Source organism: Cucumis melo, chromosome 3 (assembly GCF_025177605.1).
Source record: "Cucumis melo cultivar AY chromosome 3, USDA_Cmelo_AY_1.0, whole genome shotgun sequence".
Taxonomy (NCBI): domain Eukaryota; kingdom Viridiplantae; phylum Streptophyta; class Magnoliopsida; order Cucurbitales; family Cucurbitaceae; genus Cucumis; species Cucumis melo.
The window spans coordinates 25,973,549-25,992,897 of record NC_066859.1 but is presented as its reverse complement, the minus strand read 5'-3'; the positions used below and the strand labels follow the sequence as shown (position 1 = coordinate 25,992,897).

General features: G+C 34.4%; 1 long non-coding RNA gene across 2 annotated transcripts; it reads left to right on the top strand.

The window, feature by feature from the left end:
• The first annotated feature begins 16,657 nt into the window (after nucleotides 1–16,657).
• LOC103488415 (uncharacterized) lies at nucleotides 16,658–19,003 on the top strand. 2 transcript variants are annotated; one of them, XR_007819458.1, is made up of 3 exons: nucleotides 16,658–17,136; nucleotides 17,863–18,184; nucleotides 18,289–19,003. It is a non-coding gene; the product is annotated as an uncharacterized LOC103488415 (long non-coding RNA). The 2 variants fall into 2 exon arrangements; XR_007819457.1 differs by having other exon boundaries at nucleotides 17,863–19,003.
• Nucleotides 19,004–19,349: the final 346 nt, after the last annotated feature.

Sequence of the window (19,349 nt, the reverse complement as noted above, 5' to 3'; positions counted from 1 at the left end):
ATCAGTAACCATCTGTATAATATCTAACAAATCAACATAATCAACATAAGCGAAACTAAAAAGATATCACGTACAACAACAGGAACAAAAAGAGAAAAAAAAAATGAAACAATTAGGACGAAAATACTGAAGAAGTTTGTTGTTGTTGTAGCTGACTTTGTTGGGCTTATTTAAGCCCAACAAGAAAAAGAAATAGGGAAGGGAGCAATGGGCGTCCTTATCTGAAAAAGAAGGTGGTAGCGGCGGCCGAAGCGGTCGAGCCTGCCATAAGTTTCTCTGAAAAAGAAGCATAACATAAGTTTCTCTGACAAAAGGGTTGTTGCACTTCTGCCATAATTCTGGATACGAGCATGCCATAAAGTTATTATAAGTCTTCCATTGAAGAGCCATGACTTTGTCTTTGTGTGATCAAACAATGAGGTTGGCTGTCCTTTATATACTGAGCCCAAATATTAGCTTCAAGCTTGGGCCTTCTTTGCTGTTTGAAGATATTTGGCCCAATGTATGACCTTTTAATCTGTGGGTCTTCATGCATTTCATCATCCAAAAATAGTCATCAAATATCAGAAAATATTGTTAATATTTCCGGTGGTTCTCTCTCAATGAAACCCTAAACCCATTTCTCGCTTTTTAACCTCCCTCCATCCCTCATCTCTGGTTCACTCCATCTCTTTCAACCATGGTTCTCATCTCTCGCTTTTCAACCATGGTTCTCATCTCTGGCTTTTCAACCTCTCTCTTCAACCATGATTCTCATCTCTCGCTTTTCAGCCTCCTCCATCTCTCTTCAACCATGGCAGCGGGCTTTCAGAGACGGTGTTTTGAATGTTGGTATCTCCTTTCTTTTAATGGCTTCGCCGCCGATCGAACCATGTTCGACCGCTTCGGCCGCCGCGACCACAGAAGCTTCTTGGTTGGGTTATGCTTCTTTTTCAGATAAGGACGCCCATTGCTCCCTTCCCCCTTTCTTTTTAATCGATTATTTTATGACATTTCGAACCGGGTCGGACCGGTTTTTAGCAAAAGACCGACCCGACCCATTTAGTTATTATTAAATGTCTTTATAACGAAAACCATTAAACAATTAATGTGTTTTTATTTTTTTTTATTTGAAATTTGAATTCACCGCTCCATTGCTAGCAGTTCCTGCTCTATCACTGGCAACGGCAAGTGGGCGAAGACCATTATATATGTTAAGAAAGTGCTTTAGGATTGAAACATGCTCATGTGTGTTTATCTTTGTTAAATTAATTTAGTCCAAGTTTGTTCCTATTTCTTAGGAATTAGTCATTTGTAATCATGGAGAAAGTCTAGGGTCATGTTGATTAGTGTAGAAAGTTTAGGGTCATGATGTTAGTGGGTAGTTATTTTTAAGACTTTAAATACTGTATTTTTCTTTGAATGTAATTGAAATGAATTAGTCTTCAATTTGCCATTGCAATATTTATTTTTACTCTAGAAAATAACAATTGGTATCAGAGCTCTCTTCTTAAGGGATCTGTGAGTGTGAGTTGTTGTGTCATGGACGCCATAACAAGTTCTAGTTTCACTTCAATTTCTCCATTGATATTTGATGGAGATAACTACCAAGTTTGGGCAGTTCGTATGGAAGCTTATATGGAAGCTTTGGATATTTGGGAAGCAGTGGAAGAGGATTATGAAATTCCTGCTCTTCCAGACAATCCTACCATGGCACAAATCAAAGCGCAAAAGGAGAAGAAGACAAAGAAATCCAAGGCAAAGGCATGTCTGTTTGCTGCAGTCTCATCTACTATCTTCACTAGAATTATGACTCTGAGATCAGCATATGAGATATGGAATTATCTCAAGTCAGAATATGAGGGAGATGAAAGAATCAAAGGAATGCGTGTGCTAAACTTGATTCGAGAATTCGAGTTGCAGAAGATGAAGGAAACAGAATCAATTAAAGAGTATTCTGTTAGGTTATTGGACATTGCAAACCAAATCAGATTACTTGGTTCTGTGTTCAAGGACTCAAGAATTGTAGAAAAAATTCTTGTATCGGTGCCTGAAAAATTCGAGGCATCTATTTCTGCCTTAGAAAATACCAAAGATTTGACTCAAATCACTCTTGCAGAGATACTCAATGCTTTGCAAGCGCAGGAACAAAGAAGAGCCATGAGGCAAGAAGGTGCTGTTGAAGGAGCCTTGCCAGCGAAGCATCATGAGAACGTTAGGAACAATAAGAAGAAGAAGTTTTTCAAGAAGAATCAAATTTCTACTAGAGAATCTTCAACTTACAACAAAGCAGGAGTCAAGAAGGGATCCTATCCTCCCTGTTCACATTGCAATAAACAGGGTCATCCTCCTTTTAAATGCTGGAGGAGACCAAACGCCAAGTGCACCAAATGTAACCAAATGGGGCATGAAGCTGTAATTTGCAGGAACAATAATCAACAACAAGGTGTAGAGGCCAAAATTGCTTATCAGGAGGAGGAGGGGGAGGATCAATTGTTTGTGGCAACATGCTTCGTGGGTGGTGAGTCAAATGAAAGCTGGCTGATTGACAGTGGATGTACCAACCATATGACTCATGACAAGGAGTTGTTTAAAGATCTGAAGCCAACAAATATCACCAAAGTCAGAATTGGCAATGAAGACTACATCTCAGTCAAAGGAAAAGGGACTATTGCGATTGCCAGTTGTAAAGGTACAAAACATATACATGATGTTCTTTTTGTACCTGACATTAACCAAAATTTGTTGAGTGTGGGTCAACTTATTGAAAAAGGTTTTAAAGTTACTTTTGAAAATGAATATTGCTTGATTAAGGATGCAGCAAATCAAGATATTTTCAAAGTAAAAATGAAAGGAAAAAGTTTTTCACTTAATCCTTTAGAGGAGGAGCAATCTGTTTTTGCTCTCAAAGAAGATGAAACACAGCTTTGGCACAAAAGAGTCGGTCACTATCATCATCAAGGGCTGCTACAACTAACGGAGTTGGCACTTGATTTTCCCAAGCTTAGTGAAGAAATCTCAAGCTGCAAAGCGTGTCATTTTGGAAAGCAAAATAGGAAGTCATTTCCCAAGTCATCTTGGAGAGCCACTCAAAAATTGCAGCTCATTCACACAGATGTTGCAGGTCCTCAGAGAACACCTTCTTTAAAAGGCAGTCTCTATTATATTGCTTTTATTGATGACTTCACCAGAATGTGCTGGATTTTTTTCTTGAAGTTTAAATCAGAGGTTGCTCATGTCTTTTGGAAGTTCAAGACAAGAGTTGAAAATGAAAGTGGTTGCAAAATTCAAATGGTAAGGTCTGACAATGGGAAGGAGTATGTTTCGGCAGAATTTGACAAGTTTTGTGAAGATTCAGACATAAAACATCAACTTACAACTCCTTACACTCCTCAACAAAATGGAGTTAGTGAGAGGAGAAATAGATACATCATGGAGATGACAAGATGCATGTTGCATGAAAAGAGTTTGCCAAAGAAGTTTTGGGCAGAGGCAGCAAATACAGCTGTATTTCTTCAAAATAGGCTTCCCACAAAAGCATTGAAGGAAAAGACACCATTTGAGGCATGGTATGGGTACAAACCATCATTGAAATTTCTCAAAGTATTTGGTTGTTTGTGTTTCACTCATGTTCCACAGAGCAAGCGTGACAAACTTGATAGGAGAGCTTCACCGGGTGTCTTTATAGGCTATAGTTCTATCAGCAAAGCCTATAAAATTTTCCAGCCACAAACTGGAAAGATTGTCGTGAGCAGGGATGTTCACTTCGAGGAAGATGAAGAGTGGAACTTTGATGATGCAGAGAAGAAAGGTCAGACCTTGGAAAATGACAAGCAGAATGAAATAGTAGATGATGCTTCCGTGAGAGGAACAAGGTTGCTTTCTGATATTTATGAAAGGTGCAATGTTGCTGTGTGTGAACCTGCAAACTATGCAGAAGCAAAGAAAGATCAAAGGTGGATAGCTGCAATGGAGGAGGAGTTGTCAATGATAGAGAAGAACAAAACTTGGATCCTTGTTGACAGACCTCAAGATAGGAAGGTAATTGGAGTTAAATGGGTGTTTAGAACCAAGCTTAATGCTGATGGCTCGATTAACAAGCACAAAGCCAGGCTTGTGGTTAAAGGGTATGCTCAAATCTTTGGTGTTGATTACTCTGATACTTTTGCTCCTGTTGCTAGAATGGACACAATCAGGTTACTATTTGCAATAGCTGCACAAAAGGGGTGGAAATTGTATCAGTTGGATGTCAAATCAGCTTTTTTGAATGGTGTCTTACAAGAAGAAATTTATGTTGAGCAGCCCGAAGGATGTGAGAAGCAAGGTGAAAGAAATAAAGTCTATCTTCTCAAGAAGGCTCTTTATGGTTTAATACAAGCTCCAAGAGCTTGGTATAGCAAAATTGATGAACATTTACTGAGCTTGGGATTTTTGAAAAGTCTATCAGAATCAACCTTATATGTTAAGCACAATGGTACTAACATTCTTATTGTTTCACTGTATGTTGATGACCTACTGGTTACAGGAAACAATGCAGATCATATTCAAAATTTCAAATGGGAGATGATAAAGATGTTTGAAATGACAGATCTCAGGCTCATGTCCTACTTCCTTGGCATAGAGATCAAGCAAGGGCAAGGTGAAGTTTTCATTTGTCAGAAAAAATATGCAAAGGAAATACTAAAGAAGTTTAAGATGGATGAGTGTAAGGCTGTAAGCACTCCAATGAATCAAAAAGAGAAGTTGTGCAAAGAAGATGGTGTTGACAAAGTTGATGAAGGATATTTTAGGAGTTTAATTGGTTGCTTGATGTATCTCACAGCAACAAGCAACAAGACCTGATATTTTGAATGCTGTGAGTATTTTGTCTCGTTTCATGCATTGTGCAAGTGAATTACATCTTAAGGCAGCAAAAAGAGTGATACGATATGTCAAAGGCACAAGTGATTTTGGTGTTAAGTTCACTAGGGGCAAGGAGTTCAAACTGATTGGTTTTTCTGATAGTGATTGGGGAGGTTCCATTGATGATATGAGAAGCACTTTAGGTTACTGTTTTACTCTTAGCTCTGGTGTTTTCTCTTGGAGCTCGAAAAAGCAAGAGATTGTAGCTCAATCCACTGCTGAAGCAGAATTTATTGCTGCAACAGCTACTGCCAATCAAGCTTTATGGCTGAGGAAAATTTTACTTGACCTTGATCTGGAGCAGAAGAAAAGCACGGAGATTCTTGTTGATAACAAAGCGGCTATTGCTATTTCTCATAATCCTGTGTTTTATAAGAAGACTAAACATTTTAACATCAAGTTATTTTTTTTAAGGGAAGTGCAGAAAAGTGGAGAGGTGATTCTTGTCTACTGCAAAACAGAAGATCAAGTTGCAGACATATTAACTAAACCGTTGCCTACTTGCAAGTTCGAGTTCTAAGGTCAAAACTTGGTGTTTGCAACTCCTAAAGCAAGGAGGAGTGTTAAGAAAGTGCTTTAGGATTGAAACATGCTTATGTGTGTTTATCTTTGTTAAGTTAATTTAGTTCAAGTTTGTTCCTATTTCTTAGGAATTAGTCATTCATGATTTGTAATCATGGAGAAAGTCTATGGTCATGTTGATTAGTGGAGAAAGTTTAGGGTCATGATGTTAGTGGAGAAAGTTTAGGGTCATGATGTTAGTGGAGAAAGTTTGGGGTCATGATGTTAGTGGGTAGTTATTTTTAAGACTTTAAATACTGTATTTTTCTTTGAATGTAATTGAAATGAATTTGTCTTCAATTTGCCGTTGCAATATTTATTTTTACTCTAGAAAATAACAATATATAATGCAAGACTGGCAACGGCTAGTAGGTGAAAATCTTGTATATACGGCAATCGTCGATGAAGACCTGATAAGGCAAGCCGCTATCATAATAATCAACGATCGAATGTGTCTTCCGTCTTCCATGTACCATTTTTCTTCCCCTCTTCTCCTTTCATTACTGCATATTCTTCCCCTCTTCTCCTTTCATTACTGTATATTCTTCCCCTCTTCTCCTTTCATTACTACATATTCTTCCCCTCTTCTCCCCTTTCATTACGCATATTTTTCCCCTCTTCTTCTTTCATTATTGCATATTAGTTTGGTAGGTCGAAGTAGTGAATTTAATTGATGACCTATCTGATTTTTATTTGTATTGTTGTGTATTTTGTTGTTTCGACCTATTGGGTTTCATCTACACAAATTAATTGCCAAAATTTGTGTGTTTCCGGTTGATTCTGACTTATGGGTTGCACAGTATTCTATAATTTTCAATGACAAACATGTAATGTAATTTCTCTTTTTCATTCATTTTTTCATTTTCTGGAATTTTTCATATATGTATTTTGATTAATGTTGTTTTCACGAATTTAAATGACAAATTTTTATAAACTTTTGTTAAAATTTTTTATCTCAAACTTTTCTTTTAAATTTTCACGAATTTACAAATTTTTTACTATTTTTTCAAAAAAGATTTCTCAAAAAGCTTTCAAAAACATTTTTCCAATTCTCTTCGATCTTGTTTTTGCAAAATTCTTCTGGTTTATTTCAGGTTCCAATTCTTCCTTGTTCTTTGCAAAAACATTCTTTTTAGAAGAGAGGGAGGGTGTTTGCCGTTGTGTCCGTCACTTAGCATTGAAGCAGCATGCACTGGGTGCGCGGAAGATGCCGCTGCAAGGCTGCATGCACTGGGTGCGCGGAAGATGCCGCTTTACAAGGAAGCATGCACTGGGTGCTCGGAAGATGCCGCCTTGCAAGGAAGCATGCATTCGGTGCGCGGAAGATGCCGCCTTGCAAGGAAGCATGCACTGGGTGCTCGGAAGATGCCGCCTTGCAAGGAAGCATGCACTCTGTGCGCGGAAGATGCTTCCTTGCAAGGAAGCATGCACTCGGTGCGCGGAAGATGCCGCCTTGCAAGGAAGCATGCACTCGGTGCGCGGAAGATGCCGCCTTGCAAGGAAGCATGCACTCGGTGCGCGGAAGATGCCGCCTTGCAAGGAAGCATACACTCGGTGCACGGAAGATGCCGCCTTGCAAGGAAGCATGCACTCGGTGCGCGGAAGATGCCGCCTTGCAAGGAAGCATGCATTCGGCACATACGGTCAAACAAACTTCAAGTACCTCTTTACAAAACGATATTGTCTCAAATCTTCTTTTTTGGCCAAAAAATCTCTTTCCAAATCATATTTTCGAACTTTCTTCCATGGTTTAAAAATTCTGTTTGCCAAAATATTTTCTGTAACTTTTTTCTCTCCCAAATATTTTGATACCTTCATTTTGTTTTTGCAAAAATACTTTTTTATGAAATTTTCAAAAACATTTCCTCAAACTTTTTTCTCCCACTGTTTTAATTAATCTCTTTCATAATATTTCCAAAAATTTCTACCGTTCCTAACGTATTTTCCAAAAATATCTCTTTTTTCTCCCACTGTTTTAATTAATCTCTTTCCTAATTTGTTTTTGCGAAATTTTCATGAAATTTTCCAAACTGTTTTTTCTTTCCTCAAAGTTTTCTTTCTTCAAAATTTTGCCAAAAGTTCTATATAACGTTTTTCTCTTCTTTTTATTTTTTATTTTTGCAAAAACTCTCGCAGAAGTTCTATCCAAAAACATTCATTTGTAGGTTTTTTGAAGACGGATTTCTCAAAGAACTTTCAATATCTCCTTCAGAAACATTTTTTCCCTTCAATCCTTTTTTCTTTTTTGCAAAATTTTTTTCTTGTTCATTTCTCGTTCCAAACTTTTTATCTTCTTTATTCATTTGCAAAGAGAAGCGTGTCTGGTGCCCATACGACACAAATTGTCTAGAAACCTTAAGGAACTTTTTATAAAATAATATTATCTCGAACTTTATTCTCTTCCATTCGCTTTTTCTAATAGAACTCTTTCCTAAGCATATTTTCAAACTTTCTTCTCTTCAGTTTTGCTTGTGTAAAAATCCTCCTTTGCGAAAATATTTTCTGACTTTTTTCTCTTTTTCAAATGTTTTGTTTTAAATATTTTTGCGAAAATACTCTTGCATGAAATGTTCGAAAAGAAAATTCCAAAGACATTTTCTCTCGAACTTCTTTTCTTTGTGTGACATTTTTATTCCTTCTAGTTTTATTTTTCCGGGTTCTTCTACTATTTATTTTGTTGTTTTTAATATATTATTATTTTGTTTGGTTGTTCCTATTATTATTATAAATTTATTTTTGTTAGTCGTGTACAAATATTATTGTATATAGAAAATATTTTCTTAAAAAGCTTTTTGTATTCTTTTATTCTTTTTTATTTAACTTTGTCTGTTGCTTTTTAGAACCATTTCTGTTTAACTCTCTTAACATTTGTGGATTGTATTTTGTGTATATGATGCTTTGTTTTTTTTTTCCCTTTCTTTGTGTTGTTAAATATTCTTCTTGGTATATTTTTCTTTTGTTATTTTTTTTTGAAGTAGGTTATTTTATTATCTTTTGGGATCATATCATGGTCCTTTTGCATTTTGTTGTTGCTCCATGTGTTGTTATCTTTTATATAGTGACATTTCTTATTCTTTTAGTTAAATTTTGTTTGGCACAAAATATTAACACATTTCTTCTTGAAGATACTCCCTTTGTGTTTTGGTCTTGTTTCTTTTCTTGTTGATTCTTCTTTTTATTTTCTAAGTCTGTTTTAAAGATTTATTTTTTTGTTTCATTATTGTCTTTAGAGTACATTTTTCATTAATTTTCTTCTTTGTTCTATTCTTCTTTTGTTCTGTCTCTTCTCTTTTACTTAACATTTCTTGTTGTTCTGTCCCATGTTTTTTTAAGTACAACTATTGGGATTAGGGGTGATTCATACCTTGAACACTCAATCAAGGGTTGAATTGTTTTTCTTTCTTGCCTTTTCTTATTAGTGTTTGTTTTTCTACTGCTATTTTTAATTTTTTCATCGTTATTTATGCATTTGATGTAACATTATTTTGGATCATACATTTCATTGCTTTGTGATTGGATGTGTAGTTTATTTTTCATTGATGGTTTTAAATATTTCTGCCCTTTTCTCTTTGTGTTGTTTAGTTTGAACATTATTCTTAATCTTCTTGTTTTATTTTTCTTTTTTTTGTTTCACTTTTTCTATATTATTAATATTATTTTGTTTGGTATATTCATCTCAATTGTTCCAATATTATTCTATCTTTTGTGATTTTTGGTATATTCGTTGTAATTGTTCCATTTCTTTTCATTCCTTTTTCCTATCGTGAGTGATATCTTTTTAGTTTCACTTATGTTGATTTTGTTGATATGTTAGATATCGGTGTTTATGGTTACTGATTATATCTTTTTGTGTTCTTTTATTCTCTTTTAAAGATTTGTTTTTGTCTCTTTCATTATTGCTTTCAGAGCCATTTTTGTTCATCTCTCAGATTGAATTCTGTGTATTTGATACACTTTTTTTCTTTGTTTTGTTCATATTCTTGGTACATTTTTCTCTTGTTACTTTTTATTTTTCTCTTGTTACTTCTTTTTTTCTTTTTAAGTAGATCATTTTATTTATCTTTTGGATCATATCTGGATTATATTTTTTTCACCCTTTGCCTTCGTCTCTCTTCTATTTGATAGTCTTGTGGTTCTATTTCTGGTTCTACTGTTTATTTCATTTCTTGGAGATAGGATGTGTAATTTATTTTTCTTGGATAGCTCAATTTATTTTCACTTTTTCTCTATGTGTTGTTATCCTTTATTGTGACATTTCTTATTACGTGCATCTTGACTAATCTCATTGGAAAATCCGTGACTCTATAACATTTGAGACTCTATAACTCGTTTGGTACAATGAAACTAACGTTTAGTTAAATTTTGTTTGGTACAAAACATTACACATTTCTTCTGGAAGATACTTTCTTTATGTATATGTTTGTTTCTTTTCTTGTTGATGCTTCCCTTTGTTTTATGTGTGTATGTTTGTTTCTTTATGTTGTTTTGTTCACTTATGTTGATTTTGTTGATATGTTAGATATCGTGCTTGTGGTTATTATATATTTTTGTGTTCTTTTATTCTCTTCTAAAGATTTATTTTTGTCTCTTTCATTATTGCTATCAGAGCCATTTTTGTTCAAATCTCGGATTGAATTCTGTGTATTTGGATAACAACACATTTTTCTTTTGTTATTTTTTTTGAAGTAGGTTATTTTATTCATCTTTTGGGATCATATCATGGTCCTTTTGCATTTTGTTGTTGCTCTCTTTTATTTGACATTCTTTTGGCCCTTTCTCCATGTGTTGTTCTCTTTTATATAGTGACATTTCTTATTCTTTTAGTTAAGTTTTGTTTGGCACAAAATATTAACACGTTTCTTCTTGAACCCTTTGCGTTTGGGTCTTGTTTCTGTTCTTGTTGATTCTTCTTTTTATTTTCTAAGTCTGTTTTAAAGGTTTATTTTTTTGTTTCATTATTGCCTTTAGAGTACATTTTTCATTAATTTTCTTCTTTGTTCTATTCTTCTTTTGTTCTGTCTCTTCTCATTTACTTAACATTTCTTGTTGTTTTGTCCATGGTTTTTTAAGTACTACTTTTGGGATTAGGGGATTCATACCTTGAACACTCAAACAAGGGTTGAATTGTTTTTTTTCTTGCCTTTTCTTATTCATGTTTGTTTTTCTACTGCTATTTTTAAATTTTTCATTGTTATTTATGCATTTGGGTATTATCTTTTGAAAATTTGGATCATACATTTCATTGATTGCTTTGAGATCGGATGTGTAATTTATTTTTCATTTATGGTTTTAAACATTTCTGCCCTTTTCTCTTTGTGTTGTCTTTTAGTTTGAACATTGTTCTTAATCTTCTTGTTTTATTTTTCTTTGTGATGTTTCGTATATTCATTTAATTGTTCCAATATTATCTTTTGTGATTTTTCGTATATTCATTTTAATTGTTTCATTTTTTTCACTCTTTTTTCCTATTGTGTGTGATATCTTTTTAGTTTCACTCATGTTGATTTTGTTGATATGTTAGATATGGTGCTTATGGTTATTGATTATATTATTTTGTGTTCTTTTATTCTCTTTTAAAGATTTATTTTTGTTTCTTTCATTATTGCTTTCAGAGCCATTTTTGTTCAACTGTCTTGATTGAATTCTGTGTATTTGGTACATTTTTTTTCTTTTGTTTTGTTCATATTCTCGGTACATTTTTCTTTTGTTACTTTTTTTTTTTCGTTTTAAGTAGATTATTTTATTTATCTTTTGGGATCATGTCTAGATTATATTTCTTTCACCCTTTGCCTTTGTTTTCTCTCTTCTATTTGATAGTCTTGTGGTTCTACTGTTTATTTCATTTCTTGTTCTACTGTTTCTTCTATTTAATAGTCTTGTGGTTCTACTGTTCATTTCATCTCTGGTTCTACTGTTTCTTCTATTTTATAGTCTTGTGGTTCTACTGTTCATTTCATCTCTGGTTCTATTTTATAGTCTTGTGGTTCTACTGTTTATTTCATTTCTGGTTCTATTGTTTCTTCTATTTGATAGTCTTGTGGTTCTACTGTTCATTTCATTTCTGGTTCTACTGTTTCTTCTATTTGATAGTCTTGTGGTTCTACTGATTATTTCATTTCTGGTTCTACTGTTTCTTCTATTTTATAGTCTTGTGGTTCTACTGTTTATTTCATTTCTTGGAGTTCGGATGTGTAATTTATTTTTCTTGGATAGCTCAATTTGTTTTCACCTTTTCTCTATGCTTTGTTATCCTTTACTATGACATTTCTTATTACGTACATCCTAATCTTACTGGACTCTATAACATTTGGACATGGCACAAAGAAACAAAAGTCTAGTTAAATTTTGTTTGGTATATGTTTGTTTCTTTTCTTGTTGGTATAACATTTCTTCTAGAAGATAATTTCTTTGTGTTGGTATATGTTTGTTTCTTTTCTCGTTGATTCTTCTCTTCGTTTGCTAATTCTCTTTTAAAGAATTTTTTTCTTTTGTTTCATTATTGCCTTTTAGAGTGCAATTCACTTATTTTCTCCTTTGTTCTGTCTGTCTCTTCACTTTTATTTTTCTATTTAACATCTCTTGTTCTTTATTGCTGTTTTTTTAAGTTCAACAATTGGGACTAGGGGACATTCAAACTTAGTAACTTGTAGGATGGTTGAACTTTTTTTTTTTTTTTTGCTGTTGTTCTACTGCTTTTGTTAAAAATTTGGATTGGATGTATAGTTTATTCTTTTTGGATGGTTTTTAATATCTTCACCCTTTTGTCTGTGTTTGGTCTATCTTTTCATCCTTTTGTCTGTGTTTGGTCTATCTTTTATAGTTATAACATTATTTTTAATCTTGTAGTTTAAGCTTGCCAATTTTGCGTCGGGTGTGTTCTTTTGTTTCCCTTTAATTATATTATTATTATTATTATTGGTTCGGTACAAATTATGGTTTGTATGGTGTTTTTTTACTATGTTCCTTTTAATTGTTCCATTTTTTTCCAGTTTTTTTCTTGTTGTGTGATATCTTTTTAGTTTCACCTCTTACATTATATTTCATATACACTATTGTTTAGTCGGTCGATTTGTTGGGTATTGTACATATAGTTGTTGATTATTTTTTATTGTGAGGATGATGGATTCTATTGTTTCATGACTAGGTTTGGTAATTTTTTTTTAATTTATTTAATTTTATAATTTGAGAATTTGAGTTTATGGATTATTGATTTGTTTTTGTCTTTTAGTATTTTATTTTCTTTTGGCACCGCAGATTCTTCTTTTTTTTGTGTGTGTTTTACAATTATTTTATACATCGTTAATTTTTTTGGAATGTTCTCTTCTTCTTTGTATGGCTCTATTTAAGTATTTGGTACATTCCTTTGTTTTATTCTCCATTATTTTGGTGAGTTCTATTATATTGTAAGCACGTGAGTTCTAATTATATCTTAACCGTGTTAGGATATCTAACATTATCTCTTCTTGTTTACAGTAACTATAACTCTAATTTTCTTCTTGATTACAGTAACTATAACCCTATTCTTTTTTGGTGATTGTTTCTACATTCTTACAGTAAATTTGTTTTATATTGTTCTACGGTTGTTAGAAAAAATCACTCTTCTATTGTGGGATTTCACTTTTGTGTATTATTTTCTCAATTCCACCTCTACATCGATTTGTTAGATTTATTATTATTATGTTGATTGTCAAGTAAACTTCTTCAGTTTTCTTGTTGGGCTTAAATAAGCCCAAGCCCAACAAAGTCAGCTACAACAATGAACCAAAGCCCAATAGCTGACAAGCTTGGGTGGGAGGTTTACTTTTGGGTTTTCTTCTGTGTTTGAAGATATTTGGCCCATTAATCTAATCTGTGGGTCTTCCAAAAATAGTCACCAAATATTAGACAATATTGTTGATATTTCCAGCGAGTGACTACTTTTCTGTGATGGTTTTAAATATTTCCCCGCCCTTTTCTCTTTGTGTTGTTTTTTTATTCTTAATCTTGTTTTATTTTGCTTTTTTTTGTTTCACTTTTTTATTATTACTGTGTTTTTTTGTGTTTCTTTTTAGTAAATTCATCTTAGTTGTTTTAATATTATTACTATCTTTTGTGTTTTTTGGTATATTCATCTTAATTGTTTCGTTTTTTTTCTTTTTGTTCTTATTGTATGTGATATCTTTTTAGTTTCACTTCTCTTGATTTTGTTGATTTGTTAGATATTGTACAGATGGTTTAGTAGGTACTTTCGTGTTCGCTTATTCTCTTTTTGGTATATTCATCTTAATTGTTTCGTTTTTTTTTTCTTTTTGTTCTTATTGTATGTGATATCTTTTTAGTTTCACTTCTCTTGATCTTGTTGATTTGTTAGATATTGTGCAGATGGTTTAGTAGGTCTTTTTGTGTTCTCTTATTCTCTTTTGTTCGCTTATTCTCTTTTAAATATTTATTTGTCTGTTTCATTATTGCTTTTTAGAGTCTTTTTTGTTTAACTTAACTCTCTTGACAATTGTGGGTTTATCATATATTTCTATTTTCTTTCTTTGTTTTGTTCATATTACTGGTGCATTTTTCTTTTGTTACTCTTTTTCTTTTTGAAGTAGTTAACTTTTGGGATCATATCATGAATTATCTTTTTGCCTTTCTTGTCTCTCTTTTTATTTGATAGTCTTTTGGCTCTATTGTTTAATTTCATTTATTGGAGATTAGATGTGTAATTTATTTTTTTTTAGATAGCTCAAATCTATGTGTTATTATCGTTTATTGTGACATTTCTTATTCTTATATTTGACGTTTCTTATATAAAAAAATATTACAAACTTCTTTTGACATTGTTATGCGTGACGTCAGGACAAGTCTGTAATTTTTCTATTAAATTACCATATATCGACGTTGCCTTATGTTGAGTTAGGCTTGCTAACCTTTTCCGATAGAGCTCCTACATAGGAAAGTACATATTTTCTTGTAGTGTATGTTTGTAAATCTTTTGACCCTAAAAGTTATATAATTAGTTTGTGTCCTTTTATTTGAGGGGTCGTTTGGTGGAAGGGTTGGATTATGGAGGGATAACATGTGTTTGGAGGAAGAGTTTAGAAAGATAGTTTTATGGGAGAGTTGAAAAGATAGGGTTATTAGGAATTGAAAAAGGTTTAAAAAGGAGAGAGAAGGAAGAAAGGTTATGATAACCCTAAAACAACGTTTATGATCTTTTCCCCAAACACGGGTTGGGTTACTATAATTCTGATGGAAAGCATACCAGTGCAACGGAAGAAAAGATCGAGATTTTACTTTGGATGCATCTAAACTAATTTAGATGTTAACATGCTTAAGACAAAAATGCCTTAATTACATTATTCAGGGTTAAGATAAAACACTTAGGGCCCGTTTGGGGTTAGGGTTGGGACTGTGGGCTTAGGTTAGCCCAACCCTAACCCCTGTTTGGGCCAATTTCGTCTGCCCCTTAATTCGGCGATACGTCTATTCCCCATTTCGTTAACCCGGTTTTGGCGTTCCTCTCAATCCCGCGATACATCTCTTTAATTTTCGTGTTGAACCCGTGTTAAATCTTCTTCTGTGTTCTCCCTTAAGGAATTGAGCTCTCCTTTTTTCGTTTCGTCTTCTCCCTCATTAAATCAATTTCGAGTTTTTATTCTTTCGTTCTGTCTTCTCTGTAATGAAATCAGCTTCTCCTTCTATCGTTTTATGTTCTCCCTCAATCCATCTGCATGCAAAATCGATGGATCCTAACTCGCATTTTGTCGATATTTTCTTCATTCATTCGTCCGTTGCGTTTTCGCGATGAAATCCGATTTCGTGACGCCGAATCTTTATCTGCATCTCTCTCATCCATCTCTCTCACTCCCGAAAGGTTTTTCGTGTTTGTTGAAGCCGACTGTTCGACATCGTTGGCTCTAAACACGATTTCCTTTTGGAATCTAGGGTTTTGCCTCCATAGTCATTTTATTGAAGGTGACCCTGTAATTTACTCCTTGCCGCTCGCGGTTCTATTGTTGCGGCTGGGTGTTTCGCTTGCCATTTGGTCATTCCCTTCACTGATAAGACAAAAACTTCACACCGTTGTCTGCCATTGGATGTCGACGGAGCTTGGTAGGGAGGTATTTGAGTCTTGAATCCAATTTTTTTTAGCCAATGATGAGTTTCCATTTTCAATTCAAACTTATTTCTTTTGGAATTTTGGTATTTGTTTGCATTTTGTTCTGTGTTGATTGAAATAATTTAGCACTCGTGTTTTTCATATATGTATGTAAACGGGTTATCCATGCTTTTGCGGCCTTCCATTCTATCTTATTGCTTTAGCTTTACATTGTTGTACCTTCTTTTGGCCTTCCATTCTATCTTCTTGCTTTACATTTTACATTGTTTTGATAACATTTGCTTACCTTTTACATTGGTTTACATTGCTGCATTGTTTTCATACCACGGGTCTTGCCTCATTTCGTATTCACAACATTTGTTTGAAGTTCTTTACACACTTTTCTTCCATAGTATTGTTCATTCCATCCTTTGGGTTCAAAATTATATGGCTGCATACTATTGTCTCTTCCATCTGTTTACATTGTATGCTTTCTTGTTTATTTTTTGGCTTGCCTCCATTAAAGCCCTCCCAACTTGCCCCATCTTTTTCCTATATATAACCATGTTTCCTATTTTCATTCACTCCATTGTTGTCTCTGTTTGTATCTTCTCTTTTGTAAGTTATCTTTTTTTTTTTTTAATTCTGTTCATTTAATCTGCCTTAATTTTTTGCTAATTCTTCATTTTTTTTTGTCGATTCTTCATTTAAGTTACCATATATGTTTCATATTTGGTTTTGTTATATGTTTGTGTTCTTCTTTTGTTATATGTTTGTGTCCTCCTTTTGCTATATGTTTGTGTCCTTTTGTTATATGTTTTTGTCCTCTGCTATATGTTTGTGTCCTCCTTTTGCTATACGATTGTGTCCTCCTTTTGCTATACATTTGTGTCCTCTTTTTGCTATACGTTTGTGTCCTCCTTTTGCTATACGTTTCTGTCCTCATTTTGCTATACGTTTCTGTCCTCATTTTGCTATATGTTTCTCTCCTTCTTTGTCTGTTATCGTTTCATGTTTACTTCTTTATTTTTTATGTGTCCACTACGATGGAATTCTATTCATTATTTTGAATGGTTTCAGAACTCTGAGGCTACGAATTAAATGTTGATTTCGGGTAATATTTGTCGTCATATAAGGTATGTATATGTAATATTCTTTTATTTTTTTACCTTTTATATCGTGTCTTATGTACAAATATTAACCATGTTTTTTGTCTTATGTAGAACATCGCGATTAACCATGTTTTTTTTAAATATTGTTCGGTTTATAATGTGTATATACAAATAAATGTAATGATCAACGTTGGAAGTGTTTCGAGGTGGGCATGATAGAAGTTCATTGTATTTGACCTTTACGTACATCGCACTTATTTCAGCGTGTTTATTTGAACCTGCAGAATTGCCTTGGCGCGTTAGACGAAACGTACATAAAGGTCAACGTCCCCGCAGAAGATCGGCCTACATTTAGAACACGTAAGGGGGGAATTGCCACAAACGTTCTGGGGGTGTGTGACACGAAAGGGGATTTCGTTTATGTCCTCGCCGGTTGGGAAGGATCTGCAGCAGACTCGTGGATCCTACGTGATGCCCTTTCACGAGAAAATGGGCTACAAGTGCCAAAGGGTATATCTTATTTATAATAAAACATCGTCGCTTCCTACTTACCTATTCAAAGCGCTTAAACAAATGATTAAATAACAAGATATTATTATCTGTGCGATGCGGGTTATCTAAACGCGGAGGGGTATATCTCCCCGTATAGAGGCCAGCGGTACCATTTGCAAGAGTGGCGTGGTGCTGTAAATGCGCCAACAAATCCAAAGGAGTACTTCAACATGAAGCACTCCTTGGCAAGGAATGTCATTGAGCGCGCGTTCGGTGTTCTTAAGGGTCGTTGGGCCATTCTTCGTGGGAAGTTGTACTATCATCTGCAAGTCCAGTGTCGCACCATACTAGCATGTGTCTTGCTTCACAATTTGATCAACAAGGAAATGATATATTGCGAGGACGTTGACGACGTGGACGAGGGGGACTCAACGTACGCGATGAGCACCGCTTCGGAAGACATTCACTACATTGAGACAACAAACGAGTGGTCTCAGTGGCGTGACTAACTAGTCGAATCGATGTTCACTGATTGGTAGTTGTGTAACGCTTAGATAAGACAATTTTACATTACAAGTCATCGATTGTAATGTTGAATTTCTATCATGTGTAAAATGTACTGTAAAAAGTAATTTCGGGTGTTGCATATGAAATGTACGTGTACCTTTTGTTATTAACTGTTAAATGTGAAATTGTGAAATTATTAACGTACTCCATGTATTTTTTATAATTTGTCATTCTCAGTATGTCAACCTCAAATCGTGTCCCGAGACATGTCTGGACGAAGGAGGAGGGCACTCTTGTGGAATTTTTAATGGAGTTGGTGTCAATGAGGGGATGGAAATCAGATAATGGTACGTTCCGCCCAGGTTACCTTGCGCAGTTGGTACGCATGATGGTGGAGAAACTATCTGGTTGAGCAACGACTGTAATTGATTGTAGAATTAAGACACTGAAGCGAACATTCCAGGCCATTGTCGAAATGCGGGGGCGAACGAGCAGTGGCTTTGGATGGAACGATGAAGAGAAATGTATCATTGCAGAGAAAGAATTATTTGATAATTGGGTTAAGTTAAATATAATAATATAAACGTCATACAACGTTCACAATGTACATTTACTTAATAATTTTTCAATCAGTAATTATACGTGATATTTTTTTCCCCGCAGTCGCATCCTGCAGCGAAGGGACTCCTGAACAGACCATCCCGTATTACGACGAACTTACATATGTCTTCGGTCGCGATAGGGCGACGGGTCGGTTCGCCTAGACATTCGCCGACGTGGGGTCTAACGAGCCTGGCAGATATGACAGATTTGATATGAGGGATGAAAACAAGGAGTTCCCGCCCGTGTACAGCCAGGGGATTGACCTCTCGCAGGACGATGTACGTGCATCTCGACCTTCTCGCGCTTCAGAGGGTAGGACCGGATCGAGTGGATCCAAGAGGAAGAGAGGAAGTCAGCGAGACTTGGAAGTTGAAGCCATACATCTGGCGCTCGACCAAACAAACAAGCAACTCAGGATGATTGCAGAGTGGCCTGCACGCACCCTTGCAAATGACAACCATGTGCGCATGGAATTCTTCCGCATATTGCGTGAGATGCCAGAACTTACGAATTTGGATAAGGCGCTATTGCAAAGGCATCTTCTGTCTCGTATGGACGACCTTCGGGGTTTCGTACTCATGTCTAAGGATGAGAGGGAGTGCTTTTGTAGAGTTCTCCTACGAGACATCACGAGATAGTTTATGTTTCTACGGATCTGGGTTGCTTATTATTTCCTTATCTTTTTTTTTTTTTGTATGATGTTGACTGTTTATGCATTTCCTATTGTAAAGAACTATTTTTTTCCTTCGTAATGTTTATTTAAAATTAAGGAAAATAGTCACAATTTTCCCAAAGCGTTATAGCAGCTATTTATATATGTTAAATATAGGAGGACATCGCTATCGCCGATTAGAAATACAAAATAATTAATTTGTCTTTCTAAAAAATGAATTTTAATAAAATTTTCATAATATGTTCAGAAATTAATTTTAAATTGGACAACTGTCTGTACTAATTTAATAACATTACACATACAACAAATTATTTGCAATAAGACGGGTTCGACGCTTTCGTAAAAAAGTATGCAATAATTTTTTTTCATATTTACAATCTAATTTAAAAAATATTATACCACATAAAAAAAACTATTAACCCAATCCATAAATTTTCTCCAAAAAAAA